This window comes from Anomaloglossus baeobatrachus, chromosome 9 (genome assembly GCF_048569485.1).
Source record: "Anomaloglossus baeobatrachus isolate aAnoBae1 chromosome 9, aAnoBae1.hap1, whole genome shotgun sequence".
NCBI lineage: Eukaryota > Metazoa > Chordata > Amphibia > Anura > Aromobatidae > Anomaloglossus > Anomaloglossus baeobatrachus.
Genome location: NC_134361.1, coordinates 111,457,647 through 111,473,155, shown reverse-complemented (window position 1 = coordinate 111,473,155; position 15,509 = coordinate 111,457,647).

Sequence of the window (15,509 nt, the reverse complement as noted above, 5' to 3'; positions counted from 1 at the left end):
GGAAATTACCTCTAGGAGCCCACACTGTAGCTACCATAAACGGTTTTATTACTTGTTCATTTTCGGCTTCTCTCAGTATAACTTGCGCCTTTTAGCAAACTACGGTGTGCAAAAAAGAACTGTATTGTGCACTGCAGATATCACAGGATTTCTTGTAGCATCTTATTTATTGTAGTTAATTATGGAATCTATTATTTACAATCAGTCGCAGTTTTTCTTACACACGGACATTCCTTGTCTTAGGAAAACCACTGAGTCCATCAGGAAAACAATATTCAAAGAGAAGCAGAATGTTATCCAGCATCTTCAAATGGAAAAGTTTACTAAAATTAATCCCCCTATGCCACCATCTATCCACCATATAGGGTCTGTCCCCACTGACTTGGGAAATCCCCTATAGAGTCAGTATGTGGTGGTGTGAAACATTACCACTCCAATACACTTTTCCATTTGGAGACTCCGGTGAATATTTGCTTCACTTTAGTCTGACATTTATCTATTTTTTCTGTCTTTGTTATCATAGTGGTATCTGTAGCGCCCCTGAGACCCTCAGGGCACTACAGGGAACTGCATCCTCTTGGGGATGCAGGACCTACTCCCTGGGACTTGGAATACCAGTGCCGATTCCACCAAAACACGACCAAAATCCTAGTTCTCCACTGCACACAGGGCATAGAGGGTTAACCATGTAAGGGGATGGTCGCCATGGGAACGAGTCCCTCAGTATAGCCAGCCTGGTGGGAGGGGTCAGCAGTCAGTCAGTCGGTAGTCGGTAGTGAGTTGAGTGGCACACAGAAGAGGTGTGCAGACGTGCCTGAGCTGGGTTTGTGTAACGGTGATCCGGGGGCACAGGAGAGAGGTCGCCAGGATGGGTACCGGAGATACCGCTGGGACCAGAGCACGCACGGGGCACGGGGCACGCGGCACAGGGCCCTAGGTCAAGCGTCAGTTTCATACGGTTTGATAAATACCTTCCCAGTGAGGACACCTTCACGGACTTCACCGAACCAAATAATCCGGGGGCATCAGCAGTAAACTAGGATCGGGGTTTGGACATTTACCTCCCTGCAGGGTCTGCACTGCCCTCCATATGGAGAAGGAGACTGTACCCCAAAAGGGACGTCTGGGCTCACAAACGCTCCATGCTACGGGGACCCAATCAACTGAGAGTGCCGGGGACCGTGCAACCTAGGTCATTACATTGGCACTGATACTCCAAGGGACCTGAACCAGTGGTTCAAACGTCAGAGTGAGTAGAGACTGTTAAAGACAACCTGGTGAGGTCTCCGTTATTACCCTGCAACATCTCCCAGGCACAGCTCTACCTACAGAGGATCTAACGCCATTGCTGCATACACCACCAGCCCATCAGATGCATCCAACTACTCCACAGCGTGGCTGGCCAGTAAAGGTCTAAAAGATGAAAAAATAATGACATAGCCTCCTTGTTCACCTGATCTGAACCCCATAGAGAACCTGTGGTCCCTCATAAAATGTAAGATCTACGGGGAGGGAAAACAGTACACCTCTCGGAGCAGTGTCTGGGAGGCTGTGGTGGCTGCTGCGCGCAATGTTGATCGTAAACAGATCAAGCAACTGACAGAATCTATGGATGGTAGGCTGTTGAGTGTCATCATAAAGAAAGGTGGCTATATTGGTCACTAATTTTTTGGGGTTTTGTTTTTGCATGTCAGAAATGTTTATTTCTAAATTTTGTGCAGTTATATTGGTTTACCTGGTGAAAATAAACAAGTGAGATGGGAATATATTTGATTTTTATTAAGTTGCCTAATAATTCTGCACAGTAATAGTTACCTGCACAAACAGATATCCTCCTAAGATCTTCGTTCCGAATAGCATGTGCAATGCAAGTTACATAGTTTTATAGTTACATAGTTACATAGTTACATAGTTACTTAGGTTGAAAAAAGACCTAGGTCCATCTAGTTCAACCTTCCTCCACCAGTTCTACATTTAGTCACTAAGTCATTTATAACCAACAATGTTGTGTGTACTGAGGAAATCATCCAGCCCTTTTTTAAAAGCTGTTATAGTATCTGCCATTACTACCTCTTGTGGTAGGGCATTCCACAGTCTGACTGCTCTAACTGTAAAGAACCCTTTCCTATTTAGGTGTCGGAATCGCTTTTCTTCCACTCGCAGTGAGTGCCCCCTGGTCCTTAGTATTGTTTTCGGAAGAAATAAGTCATGTGCCAGTCCTTTATATTGACCACACATGTATTTATACATATAAATGAGATCTCCTCTGAGACGTCTTTTTTCTAAGCTAAACATATCTAACTTTTTCAACCTGCCATCATATGGGAGGCCTTCCATTCCTTGTAATAGTCTAGTTGCCTGCCTTTGAACTGACTCTAACTTCTGAATGTCCTTTTTAAAATGTGGAGCCCAAAACTGGATCCCGTATTCCAGATGTGGCCTTACAAGTGATTTATAGAGGGGTAACAATACGTTGGGATCACGGGATCTAATCTCTCTTTTTATACACCCTAAAATCTTGTTTGCTTTAGCAGCTGCTGCTTGACATTGAGTGCTGCTGCTCAGCTTATTTGTAATGAGAATACCCAAGTCCTTCTCCTGTTCTGTAGTCCCGAGTTTACTTCCATTTAATGTATATGCAGCTATAGGATTACTCCGTCCTAGGTGCATTACTTTACATTTATCAACATTAAATCTCATTTGCCAAGTATCTGCCCATTCTGACATCTTATCCAGATCTTTTTGTAATATTGTACTATCCAGGTCAGTTTTTAATATCCTACATAGTTTGGTGTCATCGGCAAAGACTGACACTGTACTATCAATCCCATCCACAAGGTCATTAATAAAGAGAGTAAAAAGAATTGGTCCTAGCACAGATCCCTGCGGCACCCCACTGCTGACTATAGCCCATTTAGAGAATGTACCATTTATGACTACTCTTTTTGTTTCCTATCTTTTAGCCAATTCCTTACCCAGTTGCATATTGTGTCCCCTAGTCCTTGCTTCTGGAGCTTTAGTATAAGGCTATTATGTGGTACAGTATCAAATGCCTTTGCAAAGTCCAAATAAATCACATCAGCTGCATTACCAATATCCAGGTTTGAACTTACCCCCTCATAGAACCCCAACAGGTTGGTTAGACACGACTTATCTTTCACGAATCCATGCTGTTTGTCAGTTATCATATTATTTTCTGCAATATATTTTTGCATGTCATCCCTTAAAATGCCCTCAAAAACTTTGCATACTACTGATGTCAGGCTTACTGGACGGTAGTTGCCTGGATCTACCCTCTTACCTTTCTTAAATATCGGTACCACATCAGCAATCCTCCAATCCTGAGGCACCAACCCTGTTACAAGTGAGTCTAAAAAGATTAGATACAGCGGTCTGTCGATTACGGAGCTCAATTCCCTCAATATTCGTGGATGAATGCCATCTGGCCCTGGGGATTTGTCAATGTTTAATTTACTCAGACGTAGGCGTACTTCATCTTGTGTTAAATTAATTATATCGGGTGGTGGACTTTGATTTTTCACTTGTTGAATGATCCCTGGTACAGTCAGTTCCTTGGTGAATACAGATGAGAAATGCCTATTTAATATCTCAGTCTTTTGTTTGTCCTCTATAACTAACTTGTTATTATATTTTAAGGGTCCGATACTATCCTTTGTTTTCCTTTTGGCATTAATGTATTTATAAAAGATTTTGGGATTTATTTTAATGTCATTGGCGATTTTTGTTTCAGTAGCTAGTTTTGCTTGTTTGATTTCTTTTTTTGCATTGCCTATTGATATCTTTATACTCCTGCAATGCTATTTCTGTATTCTCAGCCTTTAAGATTTTAAACGCCCTTTGTTTTTGTTTTATTATACTTTGTACAGTCTGATTTATCCATAGTGGTTTCTTTTTATTCCGGGACATTTTATTACCAGAGGGTATACGTTTTTTACAGGACTCTAGCAGTATATCCTTAAACTTACCCCATTTATGTTCGGTATCCCCAGTTACCATGACTCTGTCCCAATCTACACATTTAAGCTCTTCCCTTAATTTGTTGAAATCAGCTTTCCTAAAATTCCAGGTTTTAGCATTCCCCCTTTGAAATGTTCTATTGAATATTATGTCGAAGCTTACCATATTATGATCGCTGGTGCCCAAGTGCTCCCGGACCTGTAGATCTGAAATTGTATCCGGTCTATTTGACAGGACCAGATCTAGCAAATTATCTCCCCTGGTCGGTTCACCTACCATCTGAGAGAGGAAATGGTCTTGAATGGTAGATAAGAACTTACAGCTTTTAGCAGAACCAGAAGATTCTATGTCCCACTGTATGTCTGGATAGTTGAAATCCCCCATAATAAGAACCCGATTATTATTATTAGCTGTCTTTTCAATTTGTTCCAGCATTTCACCCTCTATTTGTTCAGGTATGTTAGGAGGCTTATAGCAAACTCCAATTAGCATTTTTCCATTATTCCCCTCCCCATGTACATTTACCCATACTGACTCTACATTGTTGCTGTTCCCCTCAATGTCATCATACAACACAGGTTTTAGGTTAGATTTGATAAATATACACACCCCACCACCTTTTCTGTCTTTCCTGTCCTTCCTAAATGTAGTATAACCCTGTATGTTTGTCACCCAGTCATGGCTTTCATCCAGCCAGGTTTCCGTAATGCCCACCACATCATAATCCATGGTTGACATAAGAGTCTCCAATTCATTCATTTTGTTTGCAAGACTTCTTGCATTTGCCAGTAGACATTTAATCCTATTAACACCTTTATTACTCCTAGCCTCCCTACATTCCTTGTATGTCCCATCCCCCCCTAATCCTTCATTGACCCCTACCGTCTCCCTGTCTCTATCTGCTCTATCTATCCCCTTATTTGCTCCACTACCCTCCCTCCCCCCCCGATCCTAGTTTAAAAGCTCCTCCATCCGTCTGACCATTTTCTCCCCCAGCACAGCTGCACCTTCCCCATTGAGGGGAAAAACTAACAATGTAACGAGTAACCTGAATGCTGTACATTTCGTGGGGGTAGCAAATACTGCGGAATTCGGGTTACTCATTACATTGCGAGTTTTTCCCCATTGACTTGCATTGCACATGCTATTTGGAATGAATATGCGAGTATTAGACAGTACTCGTTATGACTGTAGCGAGTGCGATTAGTTAGGTACTCGATCAACTCTACTTACAGCAAATGAAAACCCAAAAATCATTATCTCAGAAAATTAGAATAATTACCACAAAATACCTGCAAAGGCTTCCTAGGTGTTTAAAATGCCCTCTTAAGGGGGCTTTACACGCTACGATATCGCTAATGTGAAGTTGTTGGGGGTCACGGAATTTGTGACGCACATCCGGCCGCATTAGCGATGCCGTTGCGTGTGACACCTATGAGCAATTTTGCATCGTCGCAAAAAAACGTGCAAAATCGCTCATCGGTGACATGGGGGTCCATTCTCAAATATCGTTACTGCAGCAGTAACGAAGTTGTTCTTCGTTCCTGCGGCAGCACACATCGCTCCGTGTGACACCGCAGGAACGAGGAAGCTCTCCTTACCTGCCTCCCGGCCGCAATGCGAAGGAAGGAGGTGGGCGGGATGTTATGTCCCGCTCATCTCCGCCCCTCCGCTTCTATTGGGCGGTGGTTCAGTGACGCTGCTGTGACATCGCTGTGACGCTGAACGAACCGCCCCCTTAGAAAGGAGGCAGTTCGCTGGTCACAGCGACGTCGCCGGGCAGGTAAGTATGTGTGACAGGTCTGGGCGATGTTGTGCAGCACGGGCAGCGATTTGCCCGTGTCGCACAACAGATGGGGGCGGGTACCCACGCTAGCGATATCGGTACCCATATCGCAGCGTGTAAAGCGGCCTTTAGTCTGGTTCAGTAGGCTACACAATCACGGGGAAGACTGCTGACTTGACAGATGTCCAGAAGGCAGTCATTGACATACCCCACGAGAAGTTAAAGGCTACTTTCACACTTGCGTTTTTTTCCTTCAGTCGCAATCCGCCGTTTTGGAAAACAGCGGAATCCGTTAACAGATTCCGCTGCTTCCCATAGACTTGTATGGACGACGGATTGCGACTGATGGACCTGCGTTGATTCCGCCGGTTTTTGAGCAGCGGAATCCTTAGGATTTCGCTGCGCATGCTCTCTCTGGTTCCCTGCAAACGTAACCAGGGTACACATAGGGTTATTAAGCAAAGCGCTTTGCTTAGTTACCCGATATTTACCCTGGCTACGTGTGCAAGGAGCCAGCGCTAAGCGGTGTACGCTGGTAACCAAGGTAAATATCGGATAACCAAGCAAAGTGCTTTGCTTAGTTACCCGATACCCTCGCTACGTGTGCAGGGAGCCCGAAACTTCCCCGCTTAGCTCCGCCCCCTCCCGCACTCCACTCTGCATGTACACACGCACGCACACAGACACACAGACGCACACACACTCACCTGTCCCCAGCCATGCAGTCCCCGGTACTGACGTCCTCAGCGTCATGGCCCTGCTCGGCTCCACACACCCCACACTCTGCCCCCCTGCACACATTCTCGGCGCCCGAGCGATCAGGTGATCACCCGGCGGCCGGCTGCTGTGAGCTATTAGCTGATCACCTAGCATCCGGCTGCTGTGAACGATCAGCTGATCACCCGGTGGCCGGCTGCTGTGAGCGATCAGCTGAGCACCTGGCAGCCGGCTGCTGTGAACGATCAGCTGATCACCCGGCGGCCAGCTGCTCTGAATGATCAGCTGATCACCCGGTGGCCGGCTGCTGTGAGCGATCAGCTGATCACCTGGCAGCCGGGTGATCAGCTGATCGTTCTCAATAGTCTGCCGCCGGTAAAACTGTAAAGAAAAAAAAAAGCACATTCCGTTGTTTTGTACGATCTGTTGCATCCGTTGTGCCACTATATGCAACGCATCCGTTGCATCCGTCACACAACGCAATGCAACGGATGCTGTTCAATGCAAGTGTGAAACTAGCCTAAGCCACAAAAGGTCATTGCTGAAGAAGCTGGCTTTTCATAGAAGTGGTCCCAGCACCCTCTGTGTCAGAGAGGGGTCCACCACTCTGGCCAGCTGATGAAAGCTCATCCCCGGAGCCGCTGCCAGATCAATCGGAGGAGTACCTAGCACCCTCAAGAAGAATGAGAGGCCTGGATGCCGAGCCCACAGTTCCCAAACTGCGCACCGGCTACGGCTTCATTGTGGAGTCTGGAGTAAAAGAAGGTATATTTGTTTCCAGAAGGGATGTCCAGTCCCACCTACAGCGAGGACACCCAGATCGAGACCTCTATACAGGAGATGTTGTAGAGTACACCAGACACATGGGTGAAAGAGGCTGGTATGCCTTTATATGTCATGCAGTGCCCTAAGAACACCATGGCAAGTCCAAGCTCCACCCCCACTGCTGCTACCAGGTCCCCAAAGTCACCTCCACCAGGGGACACTCAAGATGCTAAAGAAGATACAGAAGCACTAGATACAGAAGCAGAAGATACAGAAACACCAGATGACACACAAGGTGAAACACCAGATGAAACATTCACCTACGTCATCCACTCAGTCTGCCTTTTCTGGACTTGCTTGTCTCTATTGATCCAGAAGGTAAGCTCAGAACAACCATCTATAGAAAGCAAACTTCCACAAACTCACTCCTCAGGTGGGATAGTCATCATCCTTTGCCTCTCATGCGTGGTATCCCAAAGGGACCATACCTGCCCCTGAGAAGGAATTGTTCGGATCAGAGTGAGTTTGTGGAAAAGGCGAATGACTTGAGGAATCGGTTTCTTGAAAAGGGCTACCCAGATCATGTCTTGAGAAAAGCCTTCAAATACTCTTTGGAGCAGGACCGGAGTAAGCTCCTGTCACCACAACCTAAACAAAATCAGGATGAGGGGCTGATGAGGGGCTTCTAAGGCTTATTACAACCTATACTAAGGGAGCCTCTGCAGTCAGAAACATACTGGAGCAACACTGGCAGGGCCGGCTTCAGGTTTTTGTGGGCCCTGGGCGAAAGAGTCTCAGTGGGCCCCATCCACACATAGACATGCACAGATACATACACATACAGGCATACGTACACATACTTATTTAAAGAGAAATTCACAAAAACACATAAATAGACATAAATCTAGACACAGTCAAATACACTGACATACATAGATACACATCATACATACACACACACACACATTATTTTTATATATTTATCCTGTATATATATTTCTAATATTGGGAAGCCGGCAACAGCCTCATTCACTTCCCGGCTTGTCTAACAGACATGGCCGCACATAGGGCACACTAACACTGCTGTATATACATCAGACTGCTGAGACCCCACCACCGTATCGAGTGTCCCATGCCCGAACAAAACACACCAATGTAGTAAACCAAAAATGAACTTTATTGGAGAGATAACCAAATATGTACAAACTCTCATCTTTTGTTGGGTCGGGGTCGGTCACAGCTTTTGAAATAACAGGTATAATTAACCAACCAAATATACCATGTCAACGAGGCGTAATGCCAGGCCGGACTCCCGGCGCAATCAGCCTTCGCTTAACATCCACCATTTTCGACCACTGACCGCTGTGACTTAAACAATATAACATACCACAAAAGGGGAGGGGGGGTGGGCCAGCAGCGCAAGTGTGTCCGGGTATCCAGCAGCACAGCAGCGTCCGGGTCTCAGGCTGAGGAGAGACCGAAGCCAGGAAGTAGGGGGATTATATAGGGAGAAACAGTAGGAGGGGGAAAACAGTGGGATTGGACAAACGCAAGGGGGGACGGATTCGGGCATGGGAGATGGATTTAACCCTTTATATACGGGGCTCAGCAGTCAGGGTGCACTCAGTGTAGCCCCACTGACATGCCCCACAGACTGCTGAGACCCCACCACCGTATCGAGTGTCCCATGCCCGAACAAAACACACCAATGTAGTAAACCAAAAATGAACTTTATTGGAGAGATAACCAAATATGTACAAACTCTCATCTTTTGTTGGGTTGGGGTCGGTCACAGCATTTGAAATAACAGGTATAATTAACCAACCAAATATACCATGTCAACGAGGCGTAATGCCAGGCCGGACTCCCGGCGCAATCAGCCTTCGCTTAACATCCACCATTTTCGACCACTGACCGCCACGGAGGAGCAAAAGTCGCTAGACTGCGCTCCGACCCCCACCCATGATAGATAGCACAACCCCGTCCTGAGGGCCCAATAAAATTGCATACTGGAGGCCTCGTCCGTTGCACCGCTCCCTGACCAACTCAAAATATAAGAAAGGCCCAACCGCCGCACTACCAAACGGGCAAAGTATCAGCAATAGAATTACAAACCGAGAACATGACGGGTGCGAAAACAGATGCGAAAACAGATGTTAGGGGCAAGCATCTAAGCGCTAATGCTTTAAATGACTGAATTACCAGGGGTGAATACATAAATGTTATGGCAATAACTACGCACATGTGGGCAAGGGTGTACATGAGGCGGCAAAAACTGGGCGGACAAGAGAAAATCATCCAAAAAAGGGGTTGAAAACAACTAAGAAAATGATGGCAGACAGGTGAACTTGTAAAATACGAAAAAGCGACTTGGTGTCAGGAAAAGAAAACAGGATCCCGCCAATTGCAATTCAACGTACAGCATTTGAAGGAATACGGTGAAAAATCCGAATCCGCTTATGGATTGGAGCAAACGAAGGTTCCCTGGGAAGGATAAAGGGTGAAAATTAAAACAAAAGTGAAGCCAAATTACCGCTGAGCAGCTGCTCCTTTATTGGGTATCGGTCAAGCCATGTCGCCATCATAAGGCTCACTGGCATCGTCATTTGGCCTGTGAAGTGGCGTTGCTGGCAGTTTTGCAGATGGCTGGGGGCACTGGGCTGATGCGTGCGATCCACCACAAGCGGAGCACTCGTGCTTAAATTTACAAAGGCCAAAGAAGCGGCAGTGTCCTTCATTGAATAACCGACACGTGGCAGGTCTACGACCGGCCACTGGGCCGAAGCCGGCAGAGGTGCTATGAGGCACAGAATGAAAGGGGTTATAATCCGTCTGGGCCAACATTAAACGCAGCCAGGTGTCCGTGGCTTTAACTCCCCAGCCCAACTGGGGTTGAAGGGCTAAACGACGACGAAAATCCTCATCGTAGCGCCACCAGGCTGATCCCCCATGAGCTTTATAAGAATTATATATGGTGTCGAGATATATAAACATCTCGGAACAGCGCTCAGGGTGCTTTTGTCCCATGACACAACCCATGACAAAAAATGCCTGAAGCCAATTGTTAATGGACTTCGCCACTTTTGGTGTCCCAGCAAAAGGATGATCAGATGGACGCCGCTCCTTATCAATTGTATGCTGATCGGTCGAAACTAAAGACCATATATCAACATAATCGTTCGCCCAAATTTTCCGGACGGTCTCGTCAGTCAAGTGGGATCCCAAAGGAGGAACGCCACAAAAGAAAGCGTCCCTATGAATATCGGAGCGAGGCGGAGGGTTAGATTGTATAAGAGGTTGACCAGGAGATGAAGGGCCAACTAAAATATTCCCCCCCGCCGCAGGCTGCAAATTATCTAAAAATGTTTTAATAGCCGCTGCCATACCCGCACTATCCCCCCCGGCCCCCGAGTATCGATACTCACCAGCATCCGGGAGGGGAGCGTCAGAAGGCTCCTGTACAGGATCAACAAATGCCACAGGCTGCCGACGTGCTGAGGGAATAACAATCTCCCCCTGAGAAGGTTGGTAACGACGGCGGTGATGCCCATGGGGCACGACTGAGGAATCCGGTGTAGTGGAAGTAGAACGCCACCCCGATGAACGAGAATGGCGGCTCCTCCAAGCGGATTGGGAATGACGGGCGGAATGGCAGCTACGTCTGCCACGTGATCCAACAGAGCGTCCGTGCCGGCGAGGGGTGCGAAGGGGTGACGGCGAGGAAAGCGAGGAGGAGCGGTTACCGCACCCACAGTGGCTACGACCGAGGGCCGGTGTTCCAGCAACCACCTGCGTTGGACCAGCAAGATATGGTGGTTGACAGACTGGGGCAAGTGCACCTGGGGCAGATGGGGCTTGTGGGGTGGGGGCAGGCACTGCAGGGTGCACACCTGCAGCCTCCTGCTGTAATGGCGGCAAGGCCAGCAGTGGGGGTTGTGAAAGGGGGGTAGAAGGGCTTATTAACGCCCTAGCAGCCAGGGGTGCATCATGTTGAGGAGACTGGGGTGGGGCGTGGGCGTGCACCATGTGTGCAGACCCCTCTATAGACGAGGGGCCGCAGACGTGGCGACCCGGCATTATAAGTGGTGATGGAGGATGTAGGAATGGTGGTTCGGGTAGGCAGGGGTTAACTACTACCGGCCGTGGCTCTACACTGACAGGGAAACAGTGCCTGCGTGCATCAGCCACGGCCGGAAGCTGAGAGGAGGTGAGGAGCTGGGAGGGGATGAGGGGGGAGGAATCCACATGCATTGGTGTTACAGGGGGGTTAACAGCTCCCGACTGCAGATCCACGCAGCCAGGATGGTAGTCCCGCCGGTGCACAGCCGCTGCAGTCGGGAGCTGGGTGGAAGTGGGCTGTACTGGTCGCGAGGCGCGCGCACGAGAAGCGCGCACGCCCCGCGATGCCATAGCTCCCGACCGCAGATACACGCGGCCAGGGGGGGAGTCCCGGCTCACAGCCGCCGCGGCCGGGAGCCGGGCTGAAGTGTCAGGAACTAGGCGCGAGGCGCGCGCACGAGAAGTTCGCACGCCCAACAACTTCCCAGCTACCGACCGCAGGTCCACGCTACCAGAGGGACAGTACTGGCGTGTAGCCCCTGCGGTCGGGAACCGAGGTGGGTTTTGGGGGGCTAGTCGCGAGGCACGCGCACGAGAAGTGCGCACGCCCCGCGACATTATCGGTGTAGGACTCAGGCGCTCCGGCGGACGGGTACGCCGAGCGGACCGCCTACCGCCGGGAATCGCCGCCTGAGCATCAGGAGGGACGGGACCTGGCACATCTAAGAAAGTGGTAAGCCAGGCGTCACCATCCCTCCTGATTCTGTCCCTTATGGCAGCAGCCAAATTGTCGGCCATCTCTCACCAGCAGCGCAAGTGTGTCCGGGTATCCAGCAGCACAGCAGCGTCCGGGTCTCAGGCTGAGGAGAGACCGAAGCCAGGAAGTAGGGGGATTATATAGGGAGAAACAGTAGGAGGGGGAAAACAGTGGGATTGGACAAACGCAAGGGGGGACGGATTCGGGCATGGGAGATGGATTTAACCCTTTATATACGGGGCTCAGCAGTCAGGGTGCACTCAGTGTAGCCCCACTGACATGCCCCACACAAGAGAGGCTGGGGACAAACACAATACTGGGGGGAATACATATTACTGAGGAAAGGGGTATACAGCTCTAGAGGAGGGCAGTGACTGAGGTGGGGGGACAGCTGTGAGGTTGACATGCAGCTCTGGGTGTATACAGCTCTGGGGTGGGGGGGGCATACAGCACCTGGGTGGAGGGGACATACAACTCTGGGGGTATAGTAGTATGCAGCCCCATATTGTGTTATGAAGCCCCCATTGTCCTCCATATAGCATTATGTAGCCCCCATATGCACTATGCAGCCCCCATATAGCACAATGCAGACCCAGATATCATTAGGCACCTTCATGTAGTATACAGCACACATATAGCACAATGCAGACCCAGATAGCAATAGGCACCCTCATGTAGTACACAGCCCCTAAATACCACAGTGCAGAGCCAGATAGCATTAGGCACCCTCATGTAGTACACAGCACCTATATAACACAGTGCAGAGCCAGATAGCATTAGGTATCCTCATGTAGTACACAGACCTATATAGTACAGTGCAGACCCAGACAGCACAGTGCAGAGCCAGATAGCAGTAGGCACCCTCATGTAGAATACAGTGATTAATACTCAGTGGCGTAACTAGAGTTTGATGGGCCCTGGTGCAAAATTTGGACCGGGGCCCCCCTCCACGTACACCGACACTTAGGGTGCGGGATAATGACACTGACACTCGGGGTATAGAATAATGATGCTGACACTTGGCTCTTACCCTCAGCACCCAGGTTTCCCATGATCTGAAATCCCTCTATCAGTACCCAGCTTTCCCATGTTCTGATATCCATCTTTCCCTCAGCACCCAGCTTTCCCATAACAGAGTAAAGCTGGGTGCTAAGAGATGTATAGCAGAGCATGGGAAAGCTGGGTGCTGAGGGAAAGAGCCTTTTTCCCTCAGCACAAAACATTCCCATCCCATACTTGTATCTTTGTCCTCCTTGTATATAGATCTCCAAATACTATAATGGCCCCCACATAGCCTTCCATATAATATAAAGGGTCCCACATAACCCGTCATATATTATAATGCACCCCCATAGTTCTCCATGTATTATAATTCACCCCATAGTACTCCATATATTATACTGCACCACAGTCCTCCATGTTTTATAATGCACACCCATGTGTGACCATGTGTAAGGTAGCCTCCATATTTCTCCATTTATTATAATGTAGCCCCCATAGTGCTATATGTATTATAATGTAGCACCATAAATCATCATATTGTATTATGCAGCCCCATACTCCTCCATGTATAATGCACCCCTAGTCCATGTATAAGGTGTCCTTCATTTTGTATTATGCAGCCCCATACTCCTCCATGTATAATGCACCCCTAGTCCATGTATAAGGTGTCCTTCATGTTTATTATGCAGTCCCATAGACCTCCATGTATCATGCAGCCAGCACCCCCAGGCCTCCATGTGTCATGCAGCCAGCAAAATAAAAAAACAAGTACCTCTCTTCTCCTTCCGACCCCTGCGACTGCGGTAGTTACGCCCCTGCCCCCAAATGTCACACACCCTGCACCCCCATATCACACACACTACACCCCCATATCTCACACACCCTGCTTCCCATACAGCCTGCACCCCCATATCACACACACTACACCCCCATATCACACACACTACACCCCCATATCCCACACACACTGCTTCCCATACAGCCTGCACCCCCCCAGATCTCACACACTACACCCCCATATGTCACATACCCTGCTCCCCATACAGCCTGCACCCCCCATATCACACACAATACACCCCCATATCACACACACCCTGCCCACATATCTCACCCTGCCTGTATCCCAACTTACCCCTCTCAAACACTGTGCACCCCTTCACATCCTTCTGTCAGTCTGCAGCCCTCATATGTCACTCACCCTGCAGCCCCCCTCACCCTCATGTCCCCTCTTTTCTTATTACCAGTCATCATGTGTCCACATCTCCTTCAGGATTCAGTATCTTGCTTTCTGCCCGGCCTCCTGTGTCTCCTCCCACACAGTCACATGGGCGTGACGTCATCGCAGGTCCTGCAGGATGGAGATTCCGTCTGCTGTGCAGGTCAGGAGCACTCCTGCAGCTCAGACACGGCTGGTGGGCCTCTCCAGGTCAGGGGCCCCTCTACTGACACTGGGCTCCCCTGACTCACAGGTCGGCCACTACACAGCGGCACTACACATAGGGGCCCGGCAGCCGGCTCTGCAGAGCGGCTGCCGGGCCCCTATGTGTACTAGTGCCGCTGTGTAGTGGCCGGCCTGTGAGTCAGGGGAGCCCAGTGTCAGTAGAGGGGCGGCTCACGTCTCCTCGATCCCCCGCTGATCCGGTCTCCTCGGCGCGTCGTCCATTGCTGTCGCTCGCTCTGACCTCTCAGCAGGCGCGCAGTGATGACGTCACCGCGGTCCTCTGCAGAGCTGTCAGAAGAACGCCGACAGTCACAGCGGGGAGAATGATAAGAGAGGGAGCGCCGCTCACTCTCTCATCATTGCTCTCAATTGTATCAGCTCCTGCGATGCCGATGCAATTGAAAGCTCGATCCTCGGCGGGGGGCGGTGACAGCGCGGCCACCGGGCCCCCCTGAGTAGCGGTGCGCCACTCCTGCCACCGCGAGTGGGCCCCCCCGGCAGCTCAGGGCCCCGGCATTTGACCGGGTTTGCCGGGTGCTGGCGCCGGCCCTGAACACTGGGGTATTCTGAGAATGGACACTGATCTGATGGAGTGCCTTAAACCACAGCCCAACATCACTTATCGTAAAAAACGCTCTTTGGGAGACCGTCTAATTCATAGTCATTTTGTGGCACCGACTGGTGGTGGCACATGGATTCCTAAAAAACCATCTGGTTGTTTTAGATGTGGCTCGTGTGTTGCATGTGCATATATCAGCACGGGTAACAAATTTACGAGTACATCTACTGGTGAGTCTCTCTTGGTCAGAGAGTTCATCAATTGCAAGACAAAGGGTATTGTGTACTTAGCAACTTGTCACTGTGTCACATACAATATGTGGGTAAAACCACACGTGAGTTTCGTAGAAGAGTAGGTGAGCATATGGGGGACATCAGGAATGACCGTGATACCCCCATTGCTAGACGCATGAACATGCAGCACAGCTCCAACAGGGAAGCCATTT